The sequence below is a fragment of the Trichechus manatus genome, unplaced genomic scaffold (assembly GCF_000243295.1).
Source record: "Trichechus manatus latirostris isolate Lorelei unplaced genomic scaffold, TriManLat1.0 scaffold00010, whole genome shotgun sequence".
NCBI lineage: Eukaryota > Metazoa > Chordata > Mammalia > Sirenia > Trichechidae > Trichechus > Trichechus manatus.
In genome coordinates, this window is record NW_004443946.1 from 1,523,530 (window position 1) to 1,536,490 (window position 12,961).

The 12,961-nt window shown below is 45.1% G+C and overlaps 1 pseudogene; it reads right to left on the reverse strand.

The window, feature by feature from the left end:
- Nucleotides 1-10,738: 10,738 nt before the first annotated feature.
- Nucleotides 10,739-12,118, reverse strand: LOC101343931 (exonuclease mut-7 homolog pseudogene; annotated as a pseudogene).
- Between the last annotated feature and the right edge of the window lie 843 nt (nucleotides 12,119-12,961).

The window sequence follows — 12,961 nt, forward strand, 5'->3', positions numbered from 1 at the left end:
CATCAAGTAAAGTGCATTCTAACAATGGCCTTCTGAAAACCACGCTTTTACCAAAGGGAGTGTTTCTGATGTTGGAAATTTCAGGCACTCAGGCAGGCTACTTAATTAAATAGACTCGTCAGGGCATCACTGGCATTAAAAACAAAACAAACAAACAAAAAAAACCCGCTGTTGTCTAGTTGGACTCATAGCAACCCTATAGGACAGAGTGGAACTGACCCATAGGGTTTCCAAGAGCAGCTGGTGGATTTGAACTGCCGAACTTTTGGTTAACAGCTGAGCTCTTAACCACTGCACCACCAGGGCTCGAACACAAGAACCCTAAATCACACCTTCTTACATGGCTTATTTTTTAATGATTATCTTCCTTGACTAGACTGGAAGCTCTACAAAGGCAGTGGCTTATCTATTTTATTTTATCTTTGCTTTACTAGTATCAGCATAGGATCTAACAAATAATTGGCACTTAATGAACATTTGTTAAATGGATGGATATACGGATGGCTGAATTGTTAAAATATTATGGGTTAAAGAAAGATCCACATATACACACAAACTCATACATGAAAAAATACCAATCCTGAAAAAGTTTTCAGCATAAAATTTTTTTAAAAAAGTATAAGCATGTTAAAGAAGACATTACTGGGATGACTTCTTTCTGACCTCACAGAGTTTTGTCAGGTACAAACTAACATAACATGTATTAGTTTCCAATTGGTGCTGTGAAAAAAATACTACAAGCTTAGGGGCTTAAACAACACAAATTTATTATCATACAGTTGGAGGGGTCAGAAATCCAAAATGGATCAGCAGAGCTGCTTTCTTTCGGGAGGCTCTAGGGGAAAATCCATTTCCTTGTCTTTTCCAGCTTCTAGAGGCTGTCTACATTCCTTAGTTTGTGGCTCTGCACGACTCCTACTGCTGCTTCTCTCAGTCTGACCCTCCTGTCTCCCTCTAATAAGGACCCTGGTAATTACATTGACCCCACTCTGATAATTCAGGATACTTTTGCCGTCTGAAGATCCTTAATTTAATCACACCTATAAAGTCAAGGATAACATATTCACAGGTTTCAGGGATGAGGACATGGACATCTTTGGATGAAGCATTATTCTTTGTGGAACATCTCAGTTCCACAAAGCTGAGGAGGAGTTCTCCCAGAGGTGGTGGAGAAAACTAAGGGTGGTAGGAACCTGAGGGCTAACAGTTATCTTTGTTCAACATGGAATGAGTCACCTTAAAAAAAAACAATAAATTGAATACAATTAGCTTTGTAAAAAGCTTACTACGTTGTCCCCTTTCCCCCTCATTTCACTGAAGGCAGCAGTGAAAATCTGTGGTCAGTGCTTAGAGTCTTAAATTACCAACAGATTATCAGATAAATTATCAGATTGATGTGAATACTTGATCAATTTCTACTGCTTCTATAATGGCTGAATTTAATATGTAACCCACCAAGACTGTTAATTCTTAAAGATAGAATTACTATCACAGACCATCAAGAACTTCCGAAAATGTTAAAGATTCTCCTTTCAAACTTTATTCACTTATTTCATTTAAAAGTGAGATAAGAGCATGAGACTTGCTCAAGATGACTCAGTAGAAGGCACTGAGGCTTTGCTCTTATGAGCACTGGGTTCAAGACGTATCCCCACTAAAAGAATAATTTCTTTTATAAGGATCAGCACAAAGCTGGTTCCTATGAGGTAGATGTTAAAGATGACCCAAATATCCAACCTTTCCAAATTGCTGTACCACTTTATCATCTCTAACGTCAGCTACTCCTCCCCTCAGTACTCTTCCTCCCATCTTTGGGTTCCATAATTTGCTGCAATGTCTCACAGAATTCAGGAACCATATCAAGGAAATGGCTCACACCGTTGTGGAGGCTGGCAAGTCCCAAATCCATGAGTCAGGCATAGGCTTCTCCTGACTCACGTGGCTACAGGGGCCAACGAGCACAAATCGGTAGGCCAGATAACAGGCTGCTGGCCCACAGGGTTGTGGAAACTGGTGAATTCCAGAATTATCAGGTCAGACAGCAGGCCACTGGCTCAAGTTCAAGAACTGAAGGTCAGGTGATGATGAGCCAGATGCAGGATCCAGATGTAGAGAGAGAAAGAGACAGCCCTGCCAGAGCAACCACATATATAAATGGATGCAAGCTATTGCCCAGGGAAGGATGTGACTTGAGTAATAGTGGGACTTGACTCACACCCTCCTGCAAGACTGTGACTCAAGATACATCCCACACTAATCCTGCCTCATTAACATATAGAGGTTAGAATTTACAACACATAACATGGAGGATTATTAGGATAATTACATCAGATCACAAAATGTAGGACAGCCACACAGTACTGGGAATTGTGGCCTAGCCAAGCCAACAAGCAACACCAACCACCACACCTGGTTAGGATTTCATATACCTTATTTGCATGGTCCAAACCAATCATTGTGTGGGAGTCACAAAGACTATGGCTGTTGTTGTTATTGTTAGGTGCTGTCGAGTTGATTCCGACCCTATGTACAACAGAACGAAACATTGCCCGGTCCTGCGCCATCCTCACAATCGTTGTTCTGTTTGAGCCCATTGTTGCAGCCACTGTGTCAATCCATCTCATGGAGGGTCTTCCTATTTTTTGCTGACACTCTACTTTCCCAAGCATGATGTCCTTCTCCAGGGACTGATCCCTCGTGATTACATGCCAAAGTACATGAGACGAATTCTCTCGCCATTCTTGCTTCTAAGGAGAATTCTGGCTGTACTTCTTCCCAGATAGATTTGTTCATTCTTCTGGCAGACCATGGTATATTTGATATTCTTCACCAACACCATAATTCAAAGGCATCAATTCTTCTTCAGTCTTCATTATTCATTGTCAAGCTTTCGCATGCATACGAGGCGATTGAAAATACCACGGCTTCGGTAAGGCGCAACTTAGTCCTCAAAGTGACATCTTTGCTTTTGAACACTTGAAAGAGGTCTTTTGTAGCAGATTGGCCCAATGTAATACGTCGTTTGATGTCCTGACTGCTGCTTCCGTGGGCATTGATTGTGGATCCAAGTAAAATGAAATCCTTGACAACTTCAATCTTTTCTCCATTTATCATGATGTTGCTTATTGGTCCAGTTGTGAGGATTTTTGTTTTCTTTACATTGAGGTGCAATCCGTACTGAAGGCTGTAGTCTTTGATCTTCATCAGTAAGTGCTTCAAGTCCTCTTCACTTTCAGCAAGCCAAGGTTGTGTCTTCCGCCTATCGCAGTTTGTTTATGAGTCTTCCTTCAATCCTGATGCCACAGTCTTGATACAGTCCAGCTTCTCAGATTATTTGCTCAGAATACAGATTGAATAAGTATGGTGAAAGGATACAACCCAGATGCACATCTTTCTTGACTTTAATCCATGAAGTATCCCTTTGCTCTGTTTGAAAGACTGCCTCTTGGTCTATGTACAGGTTCCTCACGAGCACAATTAAGTGTTCTGGAATTCTCATTCTTTGCAACGTTATCCATAATTTGTTATAATCCACACAATTGAATGCCTTTGCATAGTCAATAAAACTCAGGTAAACATCTTTCTGGTATTCTCTGCTTCCAGCCAATATCCATCTGACATCAGCAATGATACCCCTCGTTCCACATCCTCTTCTAAATCTGGCTTGAATTTCTAGCAGTTCCCTGTCAATATACTGCTGCAACTGCTTTTGAATGATTTTCAGCAAAATCTTACTTGTGTGTGATATTAATGATATTGTTCTATAATTTCCACATTCTGTGGGATCATCTTTCTTTGGAATGGGCAGAAATATGGATCTCTTACAGTCTATTGACTGGGTAGCTGTCTTCCAAATTTCTTGCCATAGACAAGTGAGTGCTTCCAGCATTGCATCTGTCTGTTGAAACATCTCAACTGGTATTCCATCAATTCCTGAAGCCTTGTTTTTTGGCAATGTCTTCATTGAAGCTTGGATCTCTTTCTTCAGCGCCATAGATTCTTGATCATATGCTACCTTCTGAAATGGCTGAATGTTAACCAATTCTTTTTGTACAGTGACTTTGTGTATTCCTTCCATCTTCTTTTGATGCTTCCTGCATCATTCAGTATTTTGCTGTAGAAGCCTTCAAAATTGCAACTTGAGGCTTGAATTTTTTCTTAGGTTCTTTCAGCTTGAGAAATGCTGAGCTCATTCTTCCCTTTTGGTTTTCTAACTTCAGGTCTTTGCAAATTTCATTATAATATTTTACTTTATCTTCTTGACCTGCCCTTTGAAATCTTCTGTTCAGCTCTTCTACTTCATCATTCATTCCATTTGCTTTAGCTACTTTATGTTCAAGAGCAAGTTTCAGAGTATCTTCTGACATCCATTTTGGTCTTGTCATTCTTTCCTGTCTTTGTGGTGACCTTTTGCTTTCGTCATGTGTGATATCCTTAATGTCTTCCCACAAGTCGTCTGGTCTTTGGTCATTAGTGTTCAGTGAGTCAAATCTGTTCTTTAGAACACCTCCAAATTCAGGTGGGATATACTCAAGGTCGTATTTTGGTTCTTGTGGACTTGTTTTAATTTTCTTCAGCTTTAACTTGAACTTCCATATGAGCAACTGATGCTCTGTTCTGCAGTCGGTCCCTGGCCCTCTGACTGATGAGATTGAGCTTTTCCATTGTCTCTTTCTACAGATGTAGTCGATTGATTCCTGTGTTTTCCATTTGGTGAGGTCCATGTGTCTATGTTGTTGAAAAAACGTATTTGTAATGAAGAAGTCATTGGTCTTGCAAAATTCTATCATGGGATCTCAGGGGTTGTTTCTATCACCAAGGCTATACTTTCCTAACTACCAATCCTTCTTCTTTGTTCCCAGCTTTCACATTTCAATCACCAGTAATTATCAATGTATCTTTATTGCATGTTTAATCAATTTCAGACTGCAGAAGTTGGTAAAAATCTTCAACTTCCTCATCTTTGGCATCAGTGGTTGGTGGGTAAATTTGAATAATAGTCATATTAACTGGTCTTCTTTGTAGGTGTATGGATATTATCCTATCACTAACAGTGTTGTACTTCAGGATAGATTTTTTTTTTAATTGTTGTGCTTTAAGTGAAAGTTTACAATTCAAGTTAGTCTCTCATACAAAAATTTATACATACATTGTTTTGTGACCCTAGTTGCTCTCCCTATACTGTAACAGCACACACTTCTTTCCACCCTGGATTTCCCGTGTCCATTCAACCAGCTCCTGACCCTCTCTGCCTTCTCATCTTGTCTCCGGACAGGAGCTGCGCATTTAGTCTCATGTATCTACTTGAGCTAAGAAGCACACTCTTCACAAGTATCATTTTATGTGCCATAGTCCAGTCTAATCTTTGTCTAAAGAGTTGGCCTTGGGAATGATTTTAGTTTTGGGCTAACAGAGAGTCCGGGGGCCATGTCTTCCAGGGTCCCTCCAGTCTCAGTCAAAACATTACGTCTGGTCTTTTTACTAGAATTTGAGTTCTGCACCCCACTTTTCCCCTGCTCCATCAGGGACTCTCTGTTGTGTTCCCTGTCAGGGCGGTCATTGTGGTAGCTGGGCACCATCTAGTTCTTCTGGTCTCAGGCTGATGAAGTCTCTGGTTTATGTCATCCTTTCTTTTTTTTTTTTATGTGGCCCTTTCTGTCTCTTGGGCTAATACTTTCTGTGTGTCCATGGTGTTCTTCATTCTTCTTTACTCCAGGTGGTTGGGATGAATTGATGCATCTTAGATGGCCAGTCCCTAGCTTTTAAGACCCTAGACGCCACTTGCTGAAGTGGGATGCAGAACATTTTCTTAAAAAACTTTGTTATGCCAGTTGACCTAGATGTCCCCTGGAACCATGGTCCCCAGGCCCCCACCCGTGCTACTCTGTCCCTCAAAGTGTTTGGTTGTATATAGGAAGCTTCTTAGGTTTTGGTTTAGTCCAGTTGGGCTGACTTCCCCTGTAGTGTGTGCTGTCCTTCCCTTCATCTAAGATAATTCTTGTCTACTTTCTAGTTAGTGAATACCCCTCTCCCTCCCTCCCTACCCTGGTAACCATCAAAGAATGTTTTCCTCTGTGTTTAACCTTTTTCTTGAGTTCTTATAATAGTGGTCTTATTCAATATTTGTCCTTTTGCGACTGACTAAATTCACTCAGCATAATACCTTCCAGATTCCTCTATATTACAAGATGTTTCACAGATTCATTGTTGTTCTTTATCATTGCATAGTATTCCATTATGCGAATATACCATAATTTGTTTATTCATTTGTCCATGGATGGGCACCTACGTTGTTTCCATCTTTTTGCTATCGTGAACAGTGCTGCAATGAACATGGGTGTGCATGTATCTATTCGTGTGACGGCTCTTATTTCTCTAGTATATATTCCAAGGAGTGGGATTGCTGGATCGTATGGTACTTTTATTTCTAGCTTTTTAAGGAAGCACCAAATTGATTTCCAAAGTGGTTGTACCATTTTACATTCCCAACAGTGTATAAGTGTTCCAGTCTCTCCACAACCTCTCCAACATTTATTACTTTGTGTTTTTTGATTTAATGCTACCCTTGTTGGAGTGAGATGGTATCTTACTGTAGTTTTTGATTTGCATTTCTCCGATGGCTAATGATCGTGAGCATTTCCTCATATGTTTGTTAGCCACCTGAATGTCTTCTTTGGCAAAGTGTCTGTTCATATCCTTTGCCCATTTTTTAATTCCATTATTTGTCTTTTTGTTGTTGAGGTTTTGCAGTATCTTGTAGATTTTAGAGACTAGATGCTGATCAGATTTGTCATAGCCAAAATTTTTTTCCCAGTCTATAGGTTGTCTTTTGACACTTGGTGAAGTCTTTTGATGAGCATAAGTGTTTGGTCTTTAGGAGCTTCCAGTTATCTAGTTTCTCTTCTGGTGTTTGTGCATTGTTATGTATGGTTTGTATTCTGTTTATGCCACGTACTAGGGCTCCTAGCATTGTCCCTATTTTTTATTCCATGATCTTTATCATTTTTGATTTTATATTTATCATTTTCAATTTTATATTTAGGTCTTTGATCCATTTTGAGTTAGGTTTTGTGCATGGTGTGAGGTATGGGTCTTGTTTCAGTTTTTTGCAGGTGGATACAGGATAGATCTTGAAATGTTCTTTTTGACCATGAATGCGATGCCATTCCTCTTCAATCTGTCATTCCCAGCATAGTAGATCATATGATTGTCTGATTCAAAATGGCCAAGACCAGTTCATTTCAGCTCACTAATGCCTAGGATATTGATGTTTATACCTTCCATTTCATTTTTGACGACTTCCAATTTTCCTAGACTCATCCTTTGTACGTTCCACGTTCTGATCATTAATGGATGTTTGCAGCTGTTTGTTCTTATTTTGAGTTTTGCCACACTGGCAAATGAAGGTCCCAAAAGCTTGACTCCATCCGTGTCATTAAAGTTGACTCTACTTTGAGGCAGCAGCTCTTCCCCACTCTTATTTTGAGTGCCTTACAACCTGAGGGACTTGTCTTCCGGCACTATGTTAGATAATGTTTTTCTACTACTCATAAGGTTTTCATTGGCCAATTTTTTCAGAAGTAGACTGCGAGGCCTTCTTCCTAGTCTGTCTTAGTCTGGAAGCTCAGCTGAAACCTGTCCACCAAGGTGACTCTGCTGGTATTTGAAATACTGGTGGCAAAGCTTCCAGTACCATAGCAACACGCAAGCCACCACAGTATGACAAACTGACAGACTCATGGTAGAAGACTATGGCTAGAAGGGGCATATTAAGTAATTCACTACTCTGCAGGCCACCCCTTTGCCCTTCTAGCCATTGACTCTTTCATACATGAAGTATTAACTTCCCCTTCCCAATCATTTTACCAGTTCAAAACAGTCATTAACAATCAGTCCTTCATTAAGGCAAAGAGTCCTCAGGGTGAAGTTACTCAGGTACCAGCCATTTAGGTCTGCTGCAGGTGTCTATCTGATCTGGTCAAGTTTTCCAAAAGTTGTCTTGGCTTCATCCTTTCTGGTACCTGATAAAATTTAACTGAGAGAAGATTATGCCCTTGCTCTGAGTCACATGAGTTATCAGCATAGCAAAACCTTTAAAGGACTTTAGGTTCGGCCACTGTACTCCAGTCCAGCATTGCCTCTCCCTTAGTCAAGTCTTTTCACACTTACAGCTTCTACAATTACAGTTTTTACAATCACAGTTAATCCTGTTAACAATCAACACTTACAACTGAATCATATAATTCTGTCAGCATCTTCCCCCACTCTCTCTTCCCCAAACCCATCGGGAAAAGAAGAATCTATTCAGTGGGAATCCTCCCTTGTCCCACCCATTTTGTGGAAGCACACCCATGAAAGTGTGTAAGCCAGCCACCTCATGCCTTTATCTTCCCCCATTTTATTTTATTTTTATTGTTGTAGTTTAGGTAAAAGTTTACAATTCAAATTAGTCTCTCATACAAAAATTTATACATACATTGTTATGTGACCCTAATTGCTCTCCCTATACTGTGACAGCACACTCTTCCTTTCCACCCGATTTCCCGTGTCCATTCAATCAGCTCCTAACCCTCTCTGCCTTCTCATCTCACCTCCAGACAGAAGCCGCCCATTCAGTCTCATGTATTTACTTGAGCTAAGAAGCACACTCTTCATGAGTATCATTTTATATCCCATAGTCCAGTCTAATCCTTGTCTGAAGAGTTGGCTTCGGGAACTGTTTTAGTCCTCGGTTGACAGAGATTCCAGGGGCCATGCTTTCTGGGATTCCTCCAGTCTCAGTCAGACTATTAAGTCTGGTCTTTTTACTAGAATTTTAGTTCTGCATCCCACCCTTCCCCCGCTCCATCAGGGACTCTTTGTTGTGTTCCCTGTCAGGGCGGTCATTGGTGGTAGCTGGGCACCATCCAGTTCTTCTGGTCTCAGGCTGATGAAGTCTCTGGCCTATGAGGCCCTTTCTGTCTCTTGTCTCTTTCCGCATTTTAGATAGACAATGTTTAAATTGCCCACCCCTATCAAACCAGCACTCCGAGGAGATAAGCAAGTTCCTTGATTTGAAGAATCTTCTGTTCTGGTTGGAACTTGGAGCACCTGTGTCCATAAGCAAGGTTCAGTCCGGAGCAAGCCATCAAATTGCAGCAATCTACACAAGCTCACAGTGTCAAATATCTTTCTCTTCATTCAGTCGGGTTCTGGTCAGCTTATCCATAGCCCCTGTAGTCTAGGTCAATGGGTACCAGCCCTATGCTAGGGAGTCCACACATCTCCCTGCACTTTAACACCTTAACCACTCAGCCATCCTGGTACCTGATATCTCCCTGCACTTTAGACCAGCCAGTCCCTTCTCTCTCTCTCATCCTTAGCTCCTGAGGGCTAGGTCAACAGGCGCCTCCTGTAGGCTCAGGAGTCCACACAACTCCCTGTACTTCCGACCAGTCAGCCCTTTCTCACCCCTAGCCTCCGTGGGCTACGTCAATGGGTGCCAATGGAACACGTCCAAACTCAGCCATCTCTTCATTGCTGCACTTCCCCACTTCCACTCATCGAGTGTACCCAGGTCACCACAAGTGAGCATACCAGGCTGTCTACTCACCAGCTCCCTTTAACTTCTAGTCCTGGAAAGGGGTTCTTTTGATGGCACTGACTTTTCCTGCCTCAATGCACCCAGAGGCAGACTGCTTGCTCAAAATTTAAAAAGCCAAACAGCATTTTTTTTTCAAGTTCGTGTCCAAGACAACTATTATTGCAGTGTTGCCCGGGGCACAGGCTGTCTGGTGGGGCTGCTGGCAGGTCTAGGGGCTCACAGAAGCTCAGGCATCAGGGCCCTCAGGGCCTTGTGGAACTGCACTGTCAGGTAGTCCAGGTGGGATTCCCTATAGAAAACTTTGCCGCATCAGTAGAAGGGTCTTGCCCATCAGTAGAAAGGCCATTGCCCCAGGTGCCACAGCACGCCTGCTGGGATCCCTGCCAGCTGCAGCTGCATGCTGTTGCCCAGCATGGCATAGTGAGTCATAGACACAGTTTCCGGGGGTCCGGCTCCAGTGCTGAACCTGTCCCCTGCCCGTCTCCTCACTTGGGGTGGCCTCATCATCACTTGTGCTGTTGGGGCCTTCATGGTGGCTGTTGAGCTCCATGAGGTTCTTCATCATGTTCTTGGAAACCTTCAGTTACTGGTCACAGTTACACATCTAGCAGTGGCTGTGGAAATGTTGGACAGGGTGACCGGAATGTTGAAGTGCCAAAGCACTGCCTGTGCCTGCTCCCCAGCCTAGAGGGTGCAGTTGACCAAGAGGCAGTGCCCAGCCCCGACCTGGGCCCGGAGCTTGTGACCAACATCAGGACGATCCTCCCCTCCTGTCTGGTGACCTCCGCTGCCCTGCACTGGTCCTTGAGAACTTGGGCCGATCCCTTGCCCACCGCTGCAGACACCTGCTGAGCTGGGGCCAGGGCCTCCTGGCAGCCATGTATCTCCAGGGTTCCTAATCTCCCGCTGCACCTGGGCTGGGCCAGGTTTGTGGACAGATGAAAGCAGACTGTGTCTTGGCATAGCACCCTGTGCATCTCCAGCAGGCAGGAGGCATCTATGACTGCATAGACAAGCTCCTCCTGCAGTGGCCTCAGGTCCCAGTTGGAGAGCTGCTGCTCCTTGTCCAGGGGCTTGCCTAGCACCTGCTGCACCAAAGGCTCAGGCCCCGCAGTACACTTGCCTGTCCACACCTGAGAGGAGCCTGCCCAGGAGCTAGGACAAGGCCTGTGCCCCCGCGCCGTACCCCCCCCCCACCAACAGCCGTGCGAGTCGGGATATGTCCAGCAGCAGCATGAGGCCCTCCACCGTCAGCTGCACTAGGGAAGTGCATGGCCAGCCCAATGCCCGCAACAAGGGCCTCCACTCCAGGTCCTCTCACGTGGCCAGGAAACGGATGTCCTCCCTGGCGATGGGCAACTAGTAGTAACTGCTCCTGTCCTCATCACTGGGCTTCTTGAGCTTCCCACCAGCCTGGGCTGCCCTCTCCTGCAGCCAAAGCCTGCTCAGCTCTGTGGCCACTGTGGCTGGCGGCCACACCACGGGCAGTGAGAGGTCCCGGGCACACGTGGTTGCACCACCCTGAGGGGCCATCAACTGGAGCAGCCGGTCCTGCAGCCACTCACTCTGCCCCAGCAGGTCCCCCACATGGTCAGCCCAATCTCCTGAGACATGCTTCCCTCCAGAAATGGTTTGTAGTGCAGGTACTGCAGAGTCCCCAGGCATTGCTGGTTGATGATGTTGGGGCACAGGGCTGGGTCCATGCCATACCGATCCAACAGTGCAGTAGCTGTCTACTCAGCAGGTTCAGACTCAGTTTCTCCAGCCTGGCAGCCATCGTCTTTGGAAACCTCTGGTGACATCTCTGATGTCGAAGCCAGGCTGGAACCAGGAATTCATGAGGACCAGTAGCCTCTTCTGCAGGGTAGAATCCACGTAATCCAGGAAGCCTTCCACGTAAGTGCTCCACCAGGTTCACCTTCTTCTGGAGCAGTAGCAGAGGGCTTATCTTTCCAATGTCTAATTCTGGCTGCAGCTTGAGCTGAGCTTTGCGCTCAGCAGGATGGCCTCTTTGAACTTGCCCCTGTTGTGGAAGCAGTGGATGTGGTCCAGCAGAAGCCTCCAGTTGGCATCCTGTAGCCTGAAGGTCCTGACCAGTGGCCTGGAGAGACTGAGAGCGCTCCTTGTGAGGACCCCAGCCACACTGGCCTGCAGCTGCCTGAGCTGCAGGCTGTCTGGGGTGGCCCTGGGTGCAGGGATTGTGCCTGCAGCCAGTGCTGCAGCTCACAGGCAACACAGGCTTGTAGCGAGTGGCCCTGCCCACCCTCCGTCCCCTGACACCCAGGCCGACCGCCCTCCAGCATGTCCAAGAGTCCTGTGAGCGGCTGTCCAGGGCAGCAAAGCCCCACTATGCTTCCTTCTGGAGTTGCGGCAGCTCCTTTGTGGGCCACCGTACCTGCAGCACCTGCAGGAACAGGAGTGGGTTGCAGCCAGCAGTAGGGTCACCAGTGGTGGGGTACCAGCAATGGGGTAACTAGCAGGGTCATCAGCAATGGGGTCACCAGTGGCATCACTAGTAGGGACTCCTGGGTCCATCCTTCAAGGGAGATGGTAGCAGCTCGAGGAGTGAAGAATTTCACAGAAATGGTTCACCTGGTTATGGTGGCTGGTAAGTCTCAAATCCATGGGTGAGGCATAGTCTTCTCCTGACACATGGCAGCAGGGGTAGATGAGCCCAAATCAACAAGCCAGACGACAGGCTGCTGGCTCACAGGGCTGTGAAAGCTGCCAAATCCCAGAATTGGCAGGCCAGAGGGCAGGCCGCTGGCTCAAGTCCCAAGAACCAGAGGTCAGACAATGACCAGCTGGATGCAGGATCCAGATGCAGAGAGAGAGCTCCACCAGAGAACTCACATATATACATTGGATGCATGCCACACCCCAGGGAAGGGCACAACTTGAGTAAGGATGGAACTCGAGTCACACTCTCCTGCAAGGCTGTGACTCAAGATACCACCCAATACTATTCCCACCTCATTAACATATTAAAAAACAAAACAAAACCAAATCCATAGCACTGAGTTGATTCCGACTCACAGCGACCCTATATAGAGGTTAGAATTTACAACCCACAAAATGGAGGATAATTACATCAGATCATAAAATGGAGGACAGCCACACAATACTGGGAATCATGGCCTAGCGAAACTAACACACAACACCAACCGCCATGCCTGGTTAGGGTTCCATGCACCTTATTTGCATGGTCCAACCCAATCATTGTGTGGTAGTCACAAAGACTGTGGCTAGAAGGACCATATTAAGTAATTCACTGCACCCACTCTATACACTCATGGGCTCTAAGCTCCCCGCACTTTGATTCCAACTCTAACATTCTGAGGCTATGTGCTGTTAGCTCTTGGCAACCCTAAAACCAAA